The 21,753-nt window shown below is 39.6% G+C and overlaps 1 protein-coding gene across 2 annotated transcripts in view; it reads right to left on the reverse strand.

The window, feature by feature from the left end:
* The window catches only part of FBXO15 (F-box protein 15), a 448,818-nt gene that overhangs the window by 26,031 nt on the left and 401,034 nt on the right, over nucleotides 1-21,753 (reverse strand). The window lies entirely within an intron of this gene.

Here is a 21,753-nt window from a genome sequence, read left to right on the forward strand (position 1 = left end):
AGGCACATGGCTTGCAATTCATGCATTTGCCATTTTAAGCACAAGGGACACTGCGGTAAATAAGACAAACAAGATATTTCTTGGATCATATCTTTGAAAATTGTGGCAGGTAAAGCCTAAATGCTTGGGGGATAGATACCCCATTCTCCATTATGTATTTCACTTTGCACACCTGTATCAAAACATCTCATGTACCCCCATAAATATATACAACTACTATATATCCACAAAAATTAAACATTTTTAAATTTTTAAAAAACAAAGTATGGGTAACTATCAGCTCAAAGTTTTTTCAAAAAAAAAAAGAAAAGAAGAAGAAAAAAAAGTAAAAGTGGTGGCAGGAAGAGAAACAGAAAACAGAAAAAAATTATGTAATGGAATGACAGAGAGTGACATAAAGAAGATGACTAAAAGGTAGAGCACAGAAGTGAGATGGACAAGGAAGGAGGCAGAGTTAGGAAAAGCCTTACAGAGAATGTGATCTTCTGATCCAGACAGAGGGCAGGAGCAAGACCTGGGAGGAGCAGCAAGAATCCCTTTGGATGAATCCCTTTGGATGCACTTGGGTGTTTAATATTCTAATCATTAGAGTGAAAAAATACCACTGTAAACTAATGATGAAACATTCAAATAGGAGCAAAGCCCCATCTGCTTGTTTACAAAAATTTCAACGCCCCTGAGCAAAGAGCATGGCTGAGAACTCCAGGAGAACCTGCAAGGCCCAGAGAGCCACGCAGGCCAAGAGAAGGTGCCAGTGGCAAAAGAGAAAGTCACAGGGATGGGCCAGGATGAGCTCACACAGGGCCTTGGTAGTCCTGGTAAGGAATTCGGATTTTGTTTTTCTAAGTGTCAGAAAAAGACACTGGAGACTTTGAGCAGGAGAAGGATACCACAGGCTCTGTGGAGTTCTAACAAGGGAGGGTCACACCTTGATCTAAGGTAATTGCTGGGCAGATGGCAGAAAGAATTCTAACCTGGAACATGTTTTGAAGGTAATTCCAAAAGGATTTACTGGTGCTTGAGTCTGCTGTGCGGGGGAAATAGAATAATCTCCAAGATTCGCGGTATGAAAAGTGCATTAAGGGTGGTACTGCCTTCTGAGGGGGAACAAAGTGGAGAGGGTGCAAATTGTGGAGGAGAGGGTGGTGGAGAATAAATTCCAAGTTGTGATCTGGATGTGTCAGCTGTGAGATGCTAAGCTGGCAGCCTGGCATCTGGAGGAGAGGGAGGGTGGCAGAGGGAAAGGAGCTGGAGGTATAAGTTTATGTTTCATGAGTAGACAGATGACATCTAAGTTCTGGGACCACAGCTAGAGAGGAGGCCAAGCATGGCTGCCTTGAGAATTCTGATCTTTGCAGAGTGGGAAGGGGAGAAAAGGTCATCAAAAACTGAACAGTGACAGCTACCAGACAGAGAGGAAGCAAGAAATCAAGGGAGATGTGGTTCCTGGAGGCCAAGCCAAGAAAATGTCCCAAGAAGGAAGGAACATCGCACTGTGTCCAAGCCTGCAGAGAGACTAAGTAAAAGAAACTGTGGCTTGTCATCATGTGCAATGGTGATTTTAGTGGGAGTAGGGAAGAAAGCCACATTTGAAAGCAATCTAAGTACTTTCTCACTTTGTTTGCATTTTGAAACTTTCAGTACCCAGAGCCTGTAGATCGAGTATACATTTGTATCCTCACACCTCTTAGACAGACCATGAAAAGAGAATTCAGGAAGAGAACGTCCTGAGATGCAACTATTAGATGCTTTCCTACCACAAAGACCAAAAACTTAACACCTACTTCAGAAATTCCACAGTCAGGTAGAAAATCCAGGCACATGGCTTGTAATTCATGTACTTGCCATTTTTAAGCATGATGGACCCTGTGGTAGATATTCTTGGATAATATCTTTGAAAATTGTGGCAGGTAAAGCATCAATTCTTGAGGGGATGAGTACCCCATTCTCCATGATGTGAGGATTTTACTTTGCATGCCTGTATTGAAGCATCTAATAATAAATACATACAAACTTACACATACATATCTATACACAATATACAGTACTAAGATGCAAGTATGTGACACTCACTGAGTGTCAGATGTCTCTATATGGATAGGAGTCAACTGCGTCCTGGGGAACGCTGAGGGGAATCTAGTATTCTTTAAAAGGAGGGAGGATGAAAAAAGAAGGAAAAGTTATGACTTAATTCTACGTTTGAATGATTCAGATTGAAGGGGATGAGGGCAGGGTTTGGTTATTAGATAGTCATGGACCTGAATATGCACGATGGTCTCTATATTTTATGTGTGTGTACAGCACTTACTATGTGTCCGTAATAAATATCTTTGATGGCCACAGCCTGACAAGAACGCAGTTAGAGTAGGAAAACGCTCCACAGTGACTTACAGCTCTTGTGTAAAAAGTGCTGTGGCATTTTCCTAGATCTTCCTTAAAGCAAATACTGGCAACAGCAGAAGCCATTTTTTAACTTTTTATTTATATTTTTTTCTGTAGACTCACAGATGGTTGTAAAGAAACGTGCAAGGAAGTTCTGCCCACTCTTCACTCAGCTTCCCTCAATGCAACACCAAGGTCAAGAAACTGACATGGGTACCATCCACAGAGCTGATTCAGATCTCACCATTTATACATGTGCTCATTTGTATGGGCTGTGCAATTTTTTTGAGATGGGATCTCGATCTGCCACCAGGCTGGAGTGCAGTGGTGCAATCTCGGCTCACTACAACCTCCAGCTCCAGGTTCAAGCGATTCTCCTGCCTCAGCCTCCCGAGTAGCTGGAACTACAGTGCCCGCCACCAAGCCTGGCTAATTATTTCTGTATTTTTAGTTCACATGTTGGCCAGGATAGTCTCAATCTCTTGACCTCATGATCTTCCCACCTCAGCCTCTGAAAGTGCTGGGATTACAGGGATGAGCTACCATGGCTGGCCTTGTCTGTGCAACTTTAGCATATACATATCCTCATGTAATGACTAACACAATCAAGATACTCCCCCTTGTCATCACAGGACACTCTCTTTTTACCAGTCTATAGCCCCACTTATCCCCTTCTCCTGCCATCCCTAGCTCCTGGAAACTACTATATTCTCTGCTTCTATTTGTTATTTCACGAATTCATGTTATTTCATGAATGCTACATCAGTCTGATTATACAGTATTTCTCCTTTTGAGATTGGCTTTTTCTACTCAACATAAATTTTTTGCCATTCATCTAAGTCACTGCATGCATGGAGAGTTTTTCATTACTGTATAGTATTCCATGGTATGCACATACCACAGTTCATTTAACCATGCACCCACTGAAGGACATGTGAGTCATTTCCAAGTTTCAGCTATCATGAACAAAGCTCATATGAACATTTGTGCACAAGTTCTTACATAAAAATAAATATTTTTATCTCCAAGATAAATGCCCCAAAGTGTAACTGCTACGTCGCAGGGTAAATCAATTTTTCATTTTGAAATGAACTGTGGATGCAGAAATAATTTTGAATATTATCTCACTAGATAGAAGCTGGTTTTGTGGTACACCATTTGCTTTTTCTTTCCTCTTAACTATTTCTTCCCAACATCTACCATCCTAAATAGACTGCCCTTCCTCAACTCTGGCCTTGATCATTGAGAGAACTGATAGTCTCGCTTTTCCAGGTTTTCCTTGCTCTAACAGTCTACAACGATGATCTAGAAATGAACTTCCAGAGGAAGGAGTAGTATCAACCCATCCGTCCCTGATGTGGCTTTAGGAGCCAAGTCTATCCCAGTCCTGCTGCTTGCTGTCTAAACTGGAACCACTCAGAGTTTCTTATTATTCAACAGGCAGTGTTTTCTGTCACCACTATGTTATTGAATAACATTCTTTCTTCCCTGCATGTTCCTTTTGTGCCACTGATTTGACCAACCAAAGACATGGACAAGTGGCAACATGTGCTCACGTGAACAGTTCAAAAGCATGTTTCCTGTTTATAAGCTAAGAAAGAGGAACAAGAGGTAGATAGTCTTAGATAGGGTTAAAGAAAGAGGGAAAGTAAATACTTACATTTGAAATCAAATCCTCAACTGATTTGAGGATGACTCCTCTTCATCTGTCAGTCAACGGCCTTCTCTGATTTCCTAAATCTGGATTGAGTGACTTCTCTATGTCCCATGGACGCACATAGAATTGTGCTGTTTTACAGTTGACTGTAAGTGCCTGTTTATTTCTCCGTATCTTCCGCTAGACCTGCACCCTTCAAAGTGGTATCTACTACTCACATGAACTACTGAACCTGGTATTTGGACTAGCCACTAGTCAAAATTGAGATGTGCAAGAAGTGTAAAATATCCAGCATATTTTGAAGATTTAAAACCAAAAAAAGAGAAATACTTTCATGATGTCAGTTTTGAATATATAGTGGCATATATATATATATATATATAAAATTTAAATTAATTTCACCTTTCTTTTTAGCTTTGTAATGTGGCTATTAGAAAATTTAAAATTACATATGTGGGTCAAAGTGCTTACGCCTGTAATTGCAGCACTTTGGGAGACCGAGGCAGGTGCATCATCAGGTCAGAAGTTCGAGACCAGCCTGGCCAACATGGTGAAACCCTGTCTCTACAAAAAAATATAAAAATTAGCCAGACATGGTGGCAGGCACCTGTAATCCCAGCTACTCGGGAGGCTGAAGCAGGAGAGTCACTTGAAACCAGAAGGCAGAGGTTGTGGTGAGCCAAGATCATGCCACAGCACTCAAGCCTGGGCAACAATAGCTTGAACTATTGAATAGCCTTGGCAACTCCAGCTCAAAAAAAAAAAAAATTACATATGTGGCTCATAATGTATTTCTACTGTACACACTACATTAGATCATTGCCTCTCCAGGGATGTATATGTTTTTCTTTACCAGTTTATGTCCTGCACCCAGAATACTGCATGAATTTTGAAAGACAGTAAGAAAAAGAAGACAGAAGAAAAGAGAGCAGGAAGGCAAGAAGGAAGAAAGGAAGAAAAAATTTCTAGATTGATGAGATTTCTAAAACTAGGAATGATTCAACATATATAAGCTTAAGTTGCCAAGTGCAGAATAAAATATTCTTCATTTTCTCTTACTTTTCTGCTACAATTAAATTGAAAAGTGGTTGACTTAGGAAATTGAGCATAAAGAGGTTGATACTTTTGCACCAATCCCTGGGAAAATTAAGAAATAATTTTTTTTTAAGAAAGGCTTTGTAAAACTGCATTAGAGAGTTAAATTGTGAAAATCTACCAAGCATTTTTATCCAGTTTGATCAGAAATTGTCCTCACACCAGATGTCTGGGTGTCTATCTGGACGTGGAAACCCAGCTGCTGGGAGCTCTGAAGTCGACCCACACCCTGCCTGAGATAAATGCCAACAGATTACTTGAATGCCAGAGATGGGTTTCCTTCCATTGTTCCCACTTCCCTGTGTTATTTTTAAATAATAATGAACCAAGGTGACTCATGCATAGCCTTGCAGGAAGGGAACAAACCTAAGTGGCATTAATGTATGGTTTGCAGACTCAACTTTTGAGAAAAATCAGCCCACTCTGCTTCTGCGTCTCTTTAGAAGACTTTCTTGCGACCTCTGTCTTCAAGTCCTTCCTTGAAGGACTCCACCATGTCTGGCCATCAGCAGGGACAGGTGAGAGAGACACACACAACTTGCTTTTTAATTTTTATTTGGTTTTAAAAAAGTCTTTAACTGAGGGATGTCCCGGTATTCACTCTCCATATTTCTTCAGCCCCATCTAAGAATATCTGCTTCTTGTTCCTCTGTCTTACCTTTAAACATGCTTTTGAACTGTTCACATGGGCACATATTGCCACCTGTCCATGTCTTTGCTACCTGTGGCTGAGGTTGCTATGAGTTCAACAAAACCTGTTTCTTTTTCACCTGGGCTGATAATACTTCCTGAACTTTGTAGTTAGATGTAGCCATTAGTCTTTGCTAATCAAACACAGGTCACTTCCATATCTGTCTTATATAAACCGACCAAAGACATCTTCCATCCTCCATCCTTTTATGAACAGAGGACCCAGCAGGGAACCTCTGAGGTCCTAAGGGTGGCAGAGCCATGAGATGCAGGAGCCTTGTGTTCTGAAGCACTTCCCAGATGGCCACTAGTGGAACAATCACACTGCACAGTTGTGTAAATCCAGCCCTGCAGTAATTGGGAAGAAAGTCCACATTCTTGCTGAGCCTCTACTCTAGAGGAAGCGGATGAAAGAGTTCTGATGTGTTGATTACTGTTGACTGACATTAGTAGGAATCCAAAAAAGATACAAGCACCTGTGAGGGTTGGTTGGCTTTCCAGCAGAGCTCAGAGGAAAGAGCCACACCTGGTAAGAAAAGCCACCTGTGAAAGGGTGAGGCTATACACTGGGCTTGAGCCACAAGGGCCCAGTAAAATTCTTCGGTGAAACAAAAGATCTCAGCAAAGGTCAGATTAGGGGTGTCACCAAAGTCCATTACTTCAAATAAAGCTGTCATTACACTGAGTCATGGGGCCAAAAAAGCCACAGAACAAATCGGGCTTGGTGACGATGTGCAGAAACAAATGCTGGGTGTGGTTATCAGAGCATGGGGAATCAACTAGAAGCAAATCCTACTGAATTTTGAGGAAAGGTTACGGACCAAGAAACTGTAAATTTAATTCTTACCCTTTTTTGCCTTTTGGTGCTTAAAACAAGTTTTAGGCCCCCAAACTCACCTGAGCAGAAGGAACCAGTACTGTTGGGCTGGTGCAAAAGTAATTACTTTGAATGGAGAAGACTGCAATTACTTTTGCACCAACCTAATATCTGTACAGTCTTGGCAAGAACATACCATCTCACTTAGATGTGGCCATGGGGAATAAGAAACAGAGGACGTAAAACAAGAGAGAGGGAGAGATTTTTCCCAACCCAGAGAGCAGAGTCAGGGCCTTAGCAAGTCATCTTGCTCCTGTGCAGGACAGGGGCTGCATAACACCTGTTTAGAGGACTGCAGAATCGTTGGAGACTAGGGCTTCTCTATGCATTCTATTTTCCTTTTCGGAATAAAAGTTTTACCATCCTATATGTACCAATATTCAGGGGTGTGGAAGAAAGGCCCACACATCAGCAGAAGATCCCAGCTTTGGCCCTCGATGCTGTGAGTGGGATCTGGAGCTGTGTACACTGGGGAGGTGTGAGTGTATCCTATTGAGGTCAGAAGACTGGCGTGTGTGCTCTGGCTAAAAGAGTAGACCATGGCTGACACTTATCCTTTTCTTTCTCCTACTGAGCACACAACTCACCCACGTGTCCCAGTCCCTTACAGGCAGGTGTAGCCATGTAATAGTTCTAGTCAGAGACTATAGGCAGAAGTACCGGTTTCTTCTTTTAGGACTGACCCATAAAATCCTCCCACAGTGATCCTCCTCTCTCACACCCTTTTTCTCCTCTGTATCCAGTGCATCAGAGTCAACAGAGTACCCCAGAGCTTGAGGAGCCACAGGTAGAAGGTGCTTGGGTCCCCGAATCACCAGGTGAAAGGCTACTTGCTGAATACCCATATTGTCTTGTTCCATGAAAAAGAAATAAACTTCTATGTTAATCCACTCTGATTTGGGGATATTTTACTCTAACAGTTGGTCTACTCTAACTAATAAAACGCTCTTTATCAAATATAGCAAAGGTAATTGGAAAAGACTTTGTGTAGTTGACTTATACTCTAACATTTTATAATTACAAAATACCTGGGTGTTCTCAGGAATTTGGAAGCCAATAGAGAAGCAATTTGGTCCCTCAGAGCTTTTCCAAAGGCCTGTAATTTGTGAAAAAAATGAGTAAGCACCCATTCCATGAAAGACATTGTCTGGTAGTCACAGAATAGAAGAGCAAGAGAGGGTCCCTATCCCCAAGGTACTCACAAGCTAGTAAAATCCACTTTATGTCCACTTGGAGAACTAAATTTATTATGCAGGTATTTTCACTTTAAAAATCCCTATTGTAATAACAGAGAAGGATACAAGGTTAAGCAAACTGCTTTTCCAAATACATGAGCAACTTGCACACTAAACTTGCTGAAATGTCAAACGCTTTCACATTCTCTCAATACCATCTGCAAAGTAGACAATAAATGGTAAAAGGACAAACACCAGAAGGAAGAGAAGAGAGTCTATATAAGAAAATTATCAGCTCAGTAAATAACACTGACTTCTTTTCCAGCTGAGCCTTCCCAGGATATTAGTAAATTGTATACTCATGTGATAACAAAACCCCAGAACTGCACAGAATTTTAAGGACAATGTAAAAGGACTAAGTGAATAGAACAAGTCTTCCAGGCTAAAAAGTGACCCAGATAAGATTAAAAGCCAAGCTAATTCCAAAGTCTGCATTTCCATTAGAATGCTGGTAATACTATCATCTCTTTGAGCTAATGAAACTATTAGCAATTTTCATACCATCTTGTGCAATTATCATCAAGAAAACCAGTTCTTATGTCCTACTCTCCTTAGGCAAATCATGGACCTGTATGCTGTATGCATGTAGAAAATCCTAATCTTTTTTATTCCAGTGCCTTCCTTCAGAGTAAATAACAAATCTGATGTCAGCTGCTTAGTCTACATTTTAATCAATCCAGAGATTTTCCCATGCCCTGATTGCAAATACTGTACCCCAGCTCACTGCACATTCGAACATCGTATTCCATTTTATATTCTGCTGCAGATTTTCTTCCATGATTTTAAAGTCCTAGTCCAAGTATTTTTGAATAGAAAAGAGCAAGGAAATGTTTTACACAGGAGCATTAACCTGTGACCACAAATAATTGTGCTGAAACCAGAGGTGATGTAAGAATATCGGCTGTCCTCTAGTAGAAAGAATAAGAAATAGTTAAATGCAAAGGGATAGAAAGCCTAGCAGGGATTGGGTTGAGGTGGGGATTTTTTACACGTGGGCATTTCACTTGCAGGTGAAATGTTTTCATTTATTGTCCATCAGAAGAATGAGGAATACTTTTCTACTGAGAAGGAAATCTGGAACAAAGGCAGAAAAGTTGCCTTAAAGCCATGTTAAACATGGCTATTTGAATTTTTAGGGTGTAAACGCAGAGAAATATATAGAGTTGTTAGTTCCCTTAACTTTTTCAGCTAATATTATACACAACAAGGACAAAAACAGCCCACATCCTGTTTTATCTTCTTCTGCACCCAAGCCAAGAAGGAAACCAAGCAGGGAACACAGCCTGCAGGACCTCAGGGGCTGAGCCTGCTGTCAGGGCAAATGTGTGACTCTGTGAGTCAACCTGCCTCTGTCCAACCCCAGTCCTCAGCTTCTTCCCTACAAACCAAGAGGCCTAGAATTGATGCTTATGGTCAGAGTTCGCTTCAGTTCTAACGTTCTGTGAATCACTAGCAATTTATTCTTTCCAAATTTAGAAAGACTTTTGCTCCAGTTCAGGAATTGAGTATTTTAGTTACTTACTATTAATTTTTTGGAACATACCTTCAATGGTGATTCTAAACTGTTTTTTCTCCTGTTTTAACGGCATGCTCCTTCTCCCTGGGATCTAAAATTGTCTCGATTACTAATTAATTTGGCTTCCAGTTAGTTATAAATGAGAAGGCTGCTTTTGCTTGATCCTTGGAATTGGGGTCAAGTTGGGTTGGCAGAGTCAACATTTCCCGTGCCCTTCCTGCCTCCACCTCATCCTTCACTCCCCATAACTTGCAGCTGTTTTCTGTCTATTATGTCCTACATCTTTGCCTTGGATAATTCTCACCCTGGGCCCCAACTCTCCAAATTCTGGCTCCCCATCCCACCTCCCACATACATTTATTCACCTCAGCCCACTAACCACAGCCCCTCTATCCACCCACCCCTATTCTATTGCTGACATAAAAATGAAACCTAAAGTCTAAAAAACTTTCCTTTCCAAACCCGTGCCAATCTCTCCTCCCACCATCTTCTAACCTGGACCAACCCGATTTTCCCATGATAGCACCACCTTCCTCTCAACCCTTTCTAATATAAGTTCCTCTGCAATGTCCCAAGCTCATGACCTACGGAAGGAGCCCAAAGCACTCCTTACTTTTCACTGCTATTTCCAGATCATGATTCTACCACCATCACTCTACCAAACAATTATAGTTGAAAGTCAACACCATCCAGTTCAACACTTCAGTGTGTAGCCCCACATTACACAATCCCACTGTCATCAGCTACCTGTCCTTCAAAATTCTCCACTGCAGATGTCTGTAGGGGCAGAGAGAGGAAGCTTCCCTTCTGGCCTCTGAAGGGTCCATGAAATAAACTCCTAATAGACAGATCAACAGGAGAAAAATGTACACAAATACCTTAATACTCATGGGGGCATCACATAAAAAATAAGAAATAGCCAATAACTCAATGAGATTTGGAAGCTTATATAACCTTCTTCATAGAGGAGAGGGAAATGGAGGCAACCCAGGGAGAGTAAAGAGTCTAAATTTTTTTAAACAAAAAGGGGTCCTCAAAAGAATAGGTACTATCCTGTCTGGTTGAGATGTCAATTTCCAGTCTTTTATAAGTCAGACTACGATTCTTGATGCATGCAACTCTTCCTCAATAAAGATGCCCGTGGAGTGTTTTCAAGACAATTGGCTTCCTTCTAAAGAATCTGCCTTTAATCAGATGAAGGAAATTTAAAAAAAAAGCCTCTCTGTACACTTGCTGTTTTCCAAATGCCTTCAGTTTGAAGTAATCAACAAATGTAGCATAATCTGAGACACTGTTTTCTGGATTCCTTCATGTTCATAGTTAACTTCTCATAAGATTCACAAAGGACATTCGTGGAAAATTCCAAGCAAGGCTCTCGAATGAAAGGACCCAATAATCTGTGTTTTCAGCTATTGCTGATGTGATACGGTAAGAAATATTAAGAAATATTGTTACTGCCTTTTGTAATAGCCTTAAAAACATACAAGTTAGCTGCTACATATTAGCTGTTCAGCCTATAGCAAGTTCTATACAAATGTTCTAAACTCCTTAATATTTAAAATGGGGGGAAAAAAACTAAAATCTTTTTTTTTGAATGTTCATGATTGTTTTTATTTTCATACAAGTGTGTTTATAAGGTTGTAAATTTTTTCATCCTTTGAATGGTACTGGTTAGAACTTTTAAAAATGATGTTTTTTTTTTCTCCTTTTGTTATTTCTGTTTCCTCTCTAGGTACCTTTTGGTTTAACACACTGGGTGTGGTGGTATGTGCCTGTAATCCCAGCTGCTTGGGAGGCTGAGGCAGGAGAATTTCTTGAGTCCAGGAGTTCTGAGCTGTAGTGAGCTATGTGGCTGAGCTGTCTGCACAATTTAGCATTAACACAGTGATTTCCCAGCAGTGGGGGATCAGTAGGCTGCCTAAGGAGGGATGAGCTGTCTGAGGATGAAAATGGAGTAAATCAAAACTCCTGTGCTGATCAGTAGTGAGATCATGCATGTGAGTACCACTACTGCACTCCAGCCTGGGCAACAGAGAGAGACTCCATCTCCTAAAAACAAACATAATAAATAAATACATAAAGTTAATATTAGTGCCCTCATCAGTCTAATATGAGAATTAATATTTTACAAATTGTTCATCATGATGCCTGATAACTAATCATGACCACTGCTCCCATCCCCTGACTGCTAGTCATTATGGCCTGTTTAGGAAGATCTCAACGAAGGCCTCAGAAGCCACGATGATCCCCACCTCACAGCCTGGTCTTTGGCCTTTTCAACTCTAAAGAGTCAAACTTCCAATCTCTTTAAGTTTCAGAGGACCAACTTTGACCTTTGCGAGGCAGACACTAAAGATTCAAGAAAGACAATTGCTAAGAGGCAATCAAATTCAGTAATGAAAAGGACACAATTTACAGTCAGCAGACCTGGATTTGAAATACTGGTTTTGCCAAGTAAAGCCAGTTGCTTTAGACAAACTAGGTTTTTATGTCCCAGTTTCCTCAACTGTATGATGGTGGTTCATAAAAATGTGCTTCACATCTTTATGAGGGGTTATCCATGCCACAGGCAATGTTTCTTTATGAGGGGTTATCCATGCCACAGGCAATGTTTCTTTATGAGGGGTTATCCATGCCACAGGCAATGTTTCTTTATGAGGGGTTATCCATGCCACAGGCAATGTTTCTTTATGAGGGGTTATCCATGCTTCAGGAATATCTATGCTTCAGGTATACAGGAGTCAAACTGGTCATTATGGTGGTTCCACTTCAAGATGGTATTACTCTTACCACGAACAAGCTGTTTTCTTTGAGTTTGTCAGTTCATACAAAAACAGGCCTGCTGGGATTCTGATTGGCATTGCTTTGAATCTATAGATCAGTTTAGGGAGAATTACTGTCTAACAATATTAAATCTTCATATTTATAAGTAATTGTATATTCCTGTTCTTTTTTAGTTTCTTTAAGCAGTTTTTTAGTTTTCATTATGCAAATATTGTACATATTTTGTTGAATTTCTAAGTATTTCATTTTGGAGTACAAATGAAAAAATGTTTTAGACTGTTAATTGCTTGCATATATAAATACAGTTGGTTTTTGTATTCTGTTCTAATAAACTCATTTAAAAGTTAAAAAAATATGCTTAAGTAACTTGTAAGAATTAAGTCAGATATTTATGTACAGTATGTATCAGGCACTAAGAAGATGGCAGCTAGGATATTGCTGATGGACTTGATGACACAGCAGTGTTGGGGAAACATGATTACAAGGAAAATGCCCTCTCAAACCAAAAACCCTCTCAACAAAGGTGGAAAAGAAAGAAAATAACTTCATCATTTAATCAGCATCTAACTAGAATGCAATGTGCATCATAGGCAATTTTCTAAGAGACTGAAATGACAGAAGGAAATTTCACCCTTTCATGTAACTAAGCAGACACAACCCATTCCATACATGCTCTCAAGATAAGCAGTAACTAGTCTTTCAGTAAGAAAACTAGACAGCACTTAGCTCATCCCAGATTCAATTGGGATGAATCTACTTGAGATGATCCTGTGCGCTAACTGCTTACTGCCAAGGGGAAATCAAATCTCATGTCTTTATAAGAGGAGGAAGTTTTGGAGCAAGGCACCCCCCCTAAGTGAAGATTCCACCCTCCCAAAGACACTGGGAGAAAAGGGCTATTTTCCTTCAGGATCACATTACAAAGGGATGCTCCCCACTCCCTGAGAAAAATATTCCCAGGCCCTAAAACTGGCAAAAGGCTTATTTAGCTTTTTAAAAGATTTACGTGAATTTCTAAGAGATATAAAAAGAATGCATGAGTTTTCTAAAGTCAATGGTCTAACACAAAGGAGGAGCTAAGTCTCTTCCTTTATTTTCAATAAGGAAGAATTAAGCCTCCTATTTTAAAATTTGTATTTGCCCATACAATAGGTAAGCTGCAAAAAGAAGAAAAGACTTCTAAGAGGAAAGGAGAGACAAAGAAACTCAGAATAACAGCAGGTGTGTTGGTCCCTCACCAGTCGCATGGCCTGAAACACATCAGCATATCAAAGTTATAATAGGTGGAGGGAATATCTGCAGTAAATTAAGAGAATAGGAATTAAGAAAAATGAAAATTGTTTGTAGAATCACGGTAGGGAGAAGAGTATTCAGTAACAGCTGGTACTCAGGTCCTTGTTCCAAGCATCAGGCCATGCTGCTGATGCCATGGTAGACAAGAGGAACACAGTTGCTTTCTCATGGCAGCGAGAAGTCTGAGAGGAAAGACATCACAGAGAAGCAACGGCAATGCATTTGCCGGGGAGCCATTTGACCAAGCTGCCTCTGCTGCTTTGAACAAGGTATAGACCAAGCATATCCAACCTGTGGCCCAGGATGGCTTTGAATGCAGCCCAATACAAATTTGTAAATATTCTTAAAACATTATGAGATTTTTTGTGCAATTTTTTAAAAGCTCATCAGCTACCATTAGTGTTAGTGTCTTTATGTGTGACCCAAGACAATTCTTCTTCTTCCAGTGTGGCCCAGGGAAGCCAAAAGTTTGGACACCCCTAGTATAGACATTAATGATGGATTGCACGAAAGACTGAGGTTGGATTAGACCTTGCAAACCTATAGAAGGATACAAAAACAACTAAGCTTTTTGTATTTTTAGAGATTCTTTTTTCCCCACTATAAAATCTGATGCCACAGAGAAAGCATAAAGATAAAAATCATTGAAACCCCACTATGACTGGATATTGAACCCGATTCATTTTCCTACTACCAGCCATAAATATTTTCTCATCCTCTCATGAATGATTCAGTAATATGCTACTTAGGTAGCAGAAATTAGATGGAATCTTCCATAGTATTTCTACAAGACAATTAAGGTTTGGATCATAACCCTTGGCCAAGGTTGGCTATTCTTCATCATCTTTGCTTAAAAAATTCATATCAATCGATTAAACTATGCTTACTATTCAAGGTAATTTAAATTAACTGTAAAACTATAGGGTCACAGTCACCTGCATTCTTGGATAACTGAATATTTGACTTTGTTCTTTTAATCTGTTGTGTTTGCAAGAGATTCCAAAATGCCCACAAGCCTTACTAGTTTCTAGATTATTATTTCTTCAATCACAACAAGATTGAATCATTGGCTTGTTTCGCTTTGTCCCTTTCTAGCATCTGGTGAAAAAAATCAGAAAGTAATAAATAAAAGAAGAGCTTGAAGAGCTTAAGACATTTCCCTAATACGCCAAACTCTAGGTGTTGACTCAGCCTTCAAATCCAGAATTTGAGCCCTAACTATTACCTGAAGGGGCGGGACAGACAGAGGAGACACTATGACCTGGAACCACACCCCAATCCCTTGGCAAGAGCCAGTGATGTAATCCCCCATTAAAGATCCCTGGTGTGGATCACCCTCCCTTCTGATCGAGGAAAGACAGAGCTTCACTTCTACGTCCTTGCTTTTGCTTTTGGTTCCTAAAGTTTCATTGACAAATGTGTTGTTTAAAAACTTTCTCCTTCCACCCCAATAACTGAATGTTATTGAAAACATGCTCATTTTCTCTTCATTACGTTTCCAAAAATATACTCTTCAAAATAAACACTTTTTATTTAAAAAGACACAATTTTGAAATCACACTATGTTAGTGTGAACGCTAAATCAGAATTCAATGTTTTAACCTAAGTTTTAACATTAAGTCCTTATTTGATCTTGAGTAATTTTACTTAAGTAATTTCATTGACTTCTAAGGTTTCTGTCAATCTTATACTAAATTATAAGTTTTGACTTATGAAGCTGAAAGTTCTGTAAGGGCTGATTGCTTCTTTTTATAATATAATATTTTATTTTAGATTGTATTTGTATTTATATCACTTGTCCTTTCGATTACCTCAACCTGCACATAGGAAATGTGCAGTCTACATTTCTGAATGAGATAAGGCAGGCTAGCTGCAGAGATCAATTGAGTGAATGGATTTGAGATCACTTTGAACATCGTAAATTGATTTATACCTATTAGGTCTTATTCTGAAGAGCATCACTGTGACATTTCAGGAGAGGATGTTATCTTGGAACTAGCCGATAGACCAGCACACCAAAATGTCTAAGGGGTACATCGTTATAAAAGAGAATCTATGTCTGCACACTGATGCACTTGTTAAAATGTGTTCACAAAGACAATTAAAATGGAAGACATGTGAAATTATTTTCACTGGTTCAAAAGTTATGCCAACTTTGCATTCTCAAAGGTCAAATGAATCAAGATGCTGTGTGCCAGCACATTCTCATTAGTATGCACTCGAAGGCTAAGCACTATTAGCAGCATTTGGGCACAGATTGCTCACTGATCACTTTCAACAAGCCACATGTTGGGAATGTGAGCTTCTCTATTTTTTTTACAATTCCTTTTATCTTTGGGAGAGTTGCATTTCATCCAATATTTTAAGAACAATTCTTTTACATACTTGCCTCCAAAATTAGATTCCTATAATCCAATTTCTTTTTTACTATTGAATTGCTGTTTACTTGTCTAGATGAAAAATTCATATAACTAAGATGTTTGCCAAAAAAAGAGCTCTAATTTCTAATAATTAGAAAAAGGAAACAGAATTATTAGTGCCAGAATAAAAAACACATGCTGACTTTATAATAGAGTTTGCTTATCCTATGCATTTTAAAGGGATTTTACAATGGAGCTCCAATTTGTAGCCTAGTACTTAACTACTCTAAGGTTTTTCATCCAGAACAGATGGTGAGAAAGCATTCCTTTGACTTGGTTTACCACTGTCCAGTGCCTTGTTATAATTTCACACACGGTGGATGCTCAAGAAATACATGAAGAGCATACGAATGCTCTCTGCATTCACTTCAAGCACATGCTGGGACATGAAACGAAATCATGAGTCTCTGAAAGCTACAGCCAGACTCATACTTCAGATACAATCTTACAGAATGAGTGATGTAGCAATCTGTAAATAGAAAAATGGGAATGTGATATAAAAGATCAGGATAAATACAGTTTTAAAAAATGTGTTCCTGTACTCACAGAGAAGGAAACAAAATAAACTGAGGATAGTGATTTAATCCACGTTTAACACCATCTTTGTTTCTAGGTGGAACAAACTGAATGTTCTATTCATGTGCTATAACAAACTTAAAGGCAGTATAATTCTGTATTCAATAAATAGAAGGTCATATTAAAACTATACTGAATTTTCATATATGAAAATAAGAAACATATATAGAAACAGGAAAAAATGTATAAAAACATGAACCCACAGAGAATTGACAAGTGTTATAGGAATAAAAATCTAACTGATTGTTTAGATTTTAAAGACAAGGACTTTGAATATGAGGCTATGTTTTTAAAACCACAAGTCAAGGTGTAGATATTGCTCTTTTATTTTAAGAACAGATATTTCAATATCCAAATCCTTCTCCTGTGTCCCACATGCATTTGTGGATGAAAATGGAGGAAGGTGGCTTTTCCCTGAGTTCCTCCAGTCCCCTAACATGCAACTTTTAGAGAGTATTTTCCTGGGTCAGTGGAAATGTCTGCTTTTAAATGAGCTCAGAAAATCTTCAGGCTGGCAGACTCACGGCCTTACTCCATACTGGGAGATGACTAGAATTTTGACGAGTCAGATTTCAAGGATTCATGGCTTATCATGCTTTTCCTAAGCCTTTTCGACCCTAAACGTTTCTTTCTATTTGACGTCATAAAAGATATATGAAGTGCATTAAGCAACTTGGCTGCACTAACCAACAGCCCCCAAAATCTCAGTGGTTTACAGCAACAAAGGCTTTTATTTCTCACTTGTGGCTTTGTGGTTCCGCTGGAGGCCATGATCCACAGTAAAGGCAGGATTCAGGTCTATTGCATGTATAGGATGTTGCAACAGCCAGGGCAAATGAGAAGTGGGTCCCTAGGACACCCTCTGCTCACACAGAGAACAAGAGCGCAGAAGGCCAAACCAAATCACACAAGCACATTCAGGGCACCCATCTCGCGCCCCACTGTCACATCCATTCACGTTTCAATGCAGGTGGCATGGCCAGGCCAACATCACTGAGGCAAGAAAACCTGCTTCTCCCACGTGGAGGAGGACTGAATATTTGCTGAAAAAAAAATACAATCAAGCATAAAGTGGTTCTAAAGGGTGTGCTGATATTCTTGACATCATCTTGCTGTTAATTAATCAAAAATGCCTTATGCTTTATTTTACACTGGTGCCCACTCTTCTGGGCCACAGAAACCATGTGGTGACCCTCGACATGGGTTTGCTGAAAGCCAAGGTTCTGAGGTAAGCTCAGTTCTTCTGTTGTCTCACTTAATGCTTAAGGCATCTCAGCGAGGCAAGCTCGGTAGTCCACGCTGCACGGTGACCTCTGAAATTGCTCACCACTTAGTGCTGTGAACACAAGGCAGAGTCAGACCCACAGCCAGGCCTATCTGATTCCAGCACCTCTGCTGTGAATCCCTCCACTCTGCTTTCCTGGCTACATCATAGAGTTGTTTTTTTTTTTTTTTTTTTTTTTTTTTGAGAGGGAGTTTCGCTCTTGTTACCCAGGCTGGAGTGCAATGGCACAATCTCGGCTCACCGCAACCTCCGCCTCCTGGGTTCAGGCGATTCTCCTGCCTCAGCCTCCCGAGTAGCTGGGATTACAGGCAAGTGCCACCATGCCCAGCTAATTGTTTTTTGTATTTTTAGTAGAGACGGGGTTTCACCATATTGACCAGTATGGTCTCGATATCTTGACCTTGTGATCCACCCGCCTCGGCCTCCCAAAGTGCTGGGATTACAGGCGTGAGACCGCACCCGGCCTCATCATAGAGTTTTTATGCTGTACTACAAGCCAGAGTCCATCACCTCTCGAATCCGTTATAATTAAGTCAAAGACCCTACCTTGTCCTCAGACCACAGATTCACACACCTACTCAGAGAGGTAAAGCATCAATTTAAATATTCAGTGATAAACAGGGCTATTAAACCAACGAAAGATGCCAGAAAACTAAATCAGCCTCTACCAAGAATCCAAAACACACATTCACTGCCTCTGTCTTTGTTTTTCACACTCCAATTTGCTGCCTGAAACCTAAGACTAGCAAAGAGTCTCAGGACCAAATTTAGCCAGATTGCCCTTTCTGAGATTGCGAAGTTGCAGGGAAGGGAAGCTGCCATTTGTAATCATTAGTCGCAGAATTCTCACTCTGTGTGTCAGGGCAGGCTCATATTTTGTCGTTCCCTCACCTCCACTGTAGTGGAAGAAATGATGGCCACATCACAGAAAAAGTCCTTTTTATTCATTTTGTCCCGATCTAGAAAGTACTGACTTTCCCTACATCTGAGATTTTATTAACAATGGAACACTTTCTTCAAATTATATTTTATAGCATGCACCTTTTCCAGAATCTTGACATGGCAGAACAGAAAACCCTCTACTCTGATGGGAGTTGCCCTGGTTAAGAAAGGGGCAGGACTAGCCCACCCTTTCTATCATCATCTTTCCACGCTGCTGCTTTCTCTACAGGAGCCCGGGCAACCCATGGTCTAGGTAAGAAGGTCATGTCTGAACTCGGCCTTTGTTTTTATTGCAAAAGCACATGACTTGGATGTTACTCCCCTAATGGGCATGTCAACAGCCACGTAGGCACCTGTGTGTCCCACACCTACTCATGTCATTCCCTTTACCTGTAATGATCTTCAGGTCCTGGTGACTTCTATGTAACCTTACAAGTTCAGACCAAAGGTTTTGAGCTCAGAGGAAGAAAATAATTTCTTCTTCACCTTTCTTGTGTATACCAATGTCAGGGTATTTCACTATATGCTATAGTTCATTCCATCTTGTTTATGTCCAGTATGAAACTTTTTCTGGAGAGTTACAGTAGTTTCTCATTCAGCAACATATCCTCAACAATTTGTATAGTATCTAGCACAGAATAGCCTAAATTTTATCTCATTTATTTGAATTGAATGATACACATGTTCTGAAATGCAAGTCTTAACATTTGGAGCCAGCCCATGTCCCTGTCAATTTATCTATGAAAAGACAACATGTAACCCCATTTTTCCATAAAGGAAATACCAATTAGTGTTCTGTTGAGCTTTAATTTGCTGGTAGAAATTGATTAGGAATTCTCCTAACACTAATGATTACAGAAACAATGGGAAAATGTTGTCAGCCAGTCATTGGAGCCATTTGGTGTTACAAGATGTCTTGGTCTACTCCGCATTTAATTAGTCATTCTGTCTGTCTTAACATAAAAAATGGAGCAGGTATTTGCTTAATTCAAGAGGCTTTGCAAGGACTTCTTTTTAATTTGTCCTTTTGCTTTTAAATGGTTTAGAGTCTTATTTTCAGGACAGGCTCCTTTTAGTCAACAGACTGTGCAGAGCAGCAGCAGGAAAACAGAATCATAAGGAGAGAGAAGTTATTTCAATTTCCGTAAGGCTGACCTCGTGGTGACAAATGCAAACTTGCTTCAGAAAGCACCGCCATGGGCAATGTTCCTGAGGGGGTCGCTGGCAAGGGAGCTCTGGCAGCAGGTCTGCCAGACTCAGTAGGAGGTAAGGAAATGCCCCCTCATTCTAGGGGTACACACATTTGCTGTGAAAGAACGACCTGGAGAAGTCAATCTGGAAACTTTTAGAATTCTGGAAGCTACTTTAAGCTTGGGGAGGATACACACAAATCCACAGGTTCCGGTGTGCACCCTCTGATACTGATGCAAGCACTGCACATTGTCGCTCTGAGGAGAAGGCCATTGTGTCTAACGCAGCCATGTGCTACATAACAACATTTCGGTCAACAGTGGACCACATATAGGATTGAGATCCCATAACATTAGGATGAAGCTGAAGAATTTCTACTGTCTGGCGATGTCACAGCCATCCTCTTACCAGAGTGCGAGGCATTACACATGTGTTTGTGGCGGTGCTGGCGTAAACACACCTATTGCACTGCCAGTCCTATAAAAGTCTAGCACATACAATTATGTCCAGCACATAATACTGGATAATAAATTACTGTGTTACTGGTTTATGTTTGACCATATGATACTTTTTATTATCTTTTAATTTTAGAGTGTACTTCTACTTCTAAAAAAAAGAAGTTAACTATAAAACAACCACAGGCTGGTCTTTCAGGAGGTAGTCCAGAAAAAGGAATTGTCATAGAAGAGATGGAAGCTCCATGCATGTGATTGCCCCTGAAGGCTTTCCAGTGGGACAGGATGTGGAGGTGAAAGGGAGTGATATTGTTTTGATGACCCTGACCATGTGCAGGCCTAGGTTAATGTGTGTGTGTGTGTGTTTGTGTCCTGGTTTTAACAAGCATAAAAAGTAAATAAACAAACAAACAAAGACTTTTAAATTTTAGCAGAAAAAAAAGCTTAAAGAATAAGCATAAAAAACCTTTTTTGTACAACTGTGCAATGTGTTTTTATTTCAAGCTAAGTGTTATTACAAACGAATCAGAATTACTGGACAATATTTAAAAGTTTACAAAGTAAAAAAGTTACAATAAGCTAAGGATAATCTGTTATTGAAGAAAGAAAAACATTTTTAGTAAATTCAGTGCGGCCTGTGTCTACAGTAGTGCACGATAGTATCCTAGGCCTTCAACTCACTCACCGCTCATTCATTGAATGCCCACCCAGAGCGCTTTCTAGTCCTGCAAGGTCCATTCCTGGTAAGTGCCCTAGACAAGTGTGCCATTAGATAGATAGATAGATAGATAGATAGATAGATAGATAGATAGATACATAGATAGATACATAGATACATAGATAGATACATAGATACATAGATAGATAGATAGATACATAGATAGATAGATAGATACATAGATAGATAGATACATAGATACATAGATAGATACATAGATAGATAGATAGATAGATAGATACATAGATAGATAGATAGATACATACATACATACATACATACATACATACATAGATAGATACATAGATAGATAGATACATAGATACATAGATAGATACATAGATAGATAGATAGATAGATAGATAGATACATAGATAGATACATAGATAGATAGATACATAGATAGATAGATAGATACATAGATAGATATAGATACATACATACATACATACATACATACATACATAGATAGATAGATGATAGATACATAGATACATAGATACATAGATAGATAGATGATAGATAGATAGATAGATACATAGATAGATACATAGATAGATAGATAGATACATAGATAGATACATAGATAGATAGATAGATAGATAGATAGATAGATAGATAGATAGATAGATACATA

Source organism: Callithrix jacchus, chromosome 13 (genome assembly GCF_049354715.1).
Source record: "Callithrix jacchus isolate 240 chromosome 13, calJac240_pri, whole genome shotgun sequence".
NCBI classification, from domain to species: domain Eukaryota; kingdom Metazoa; phylum Chordata; class Mammalia; order Primates; family Cebidae; genus Callithrix; species Callithrix jacchus.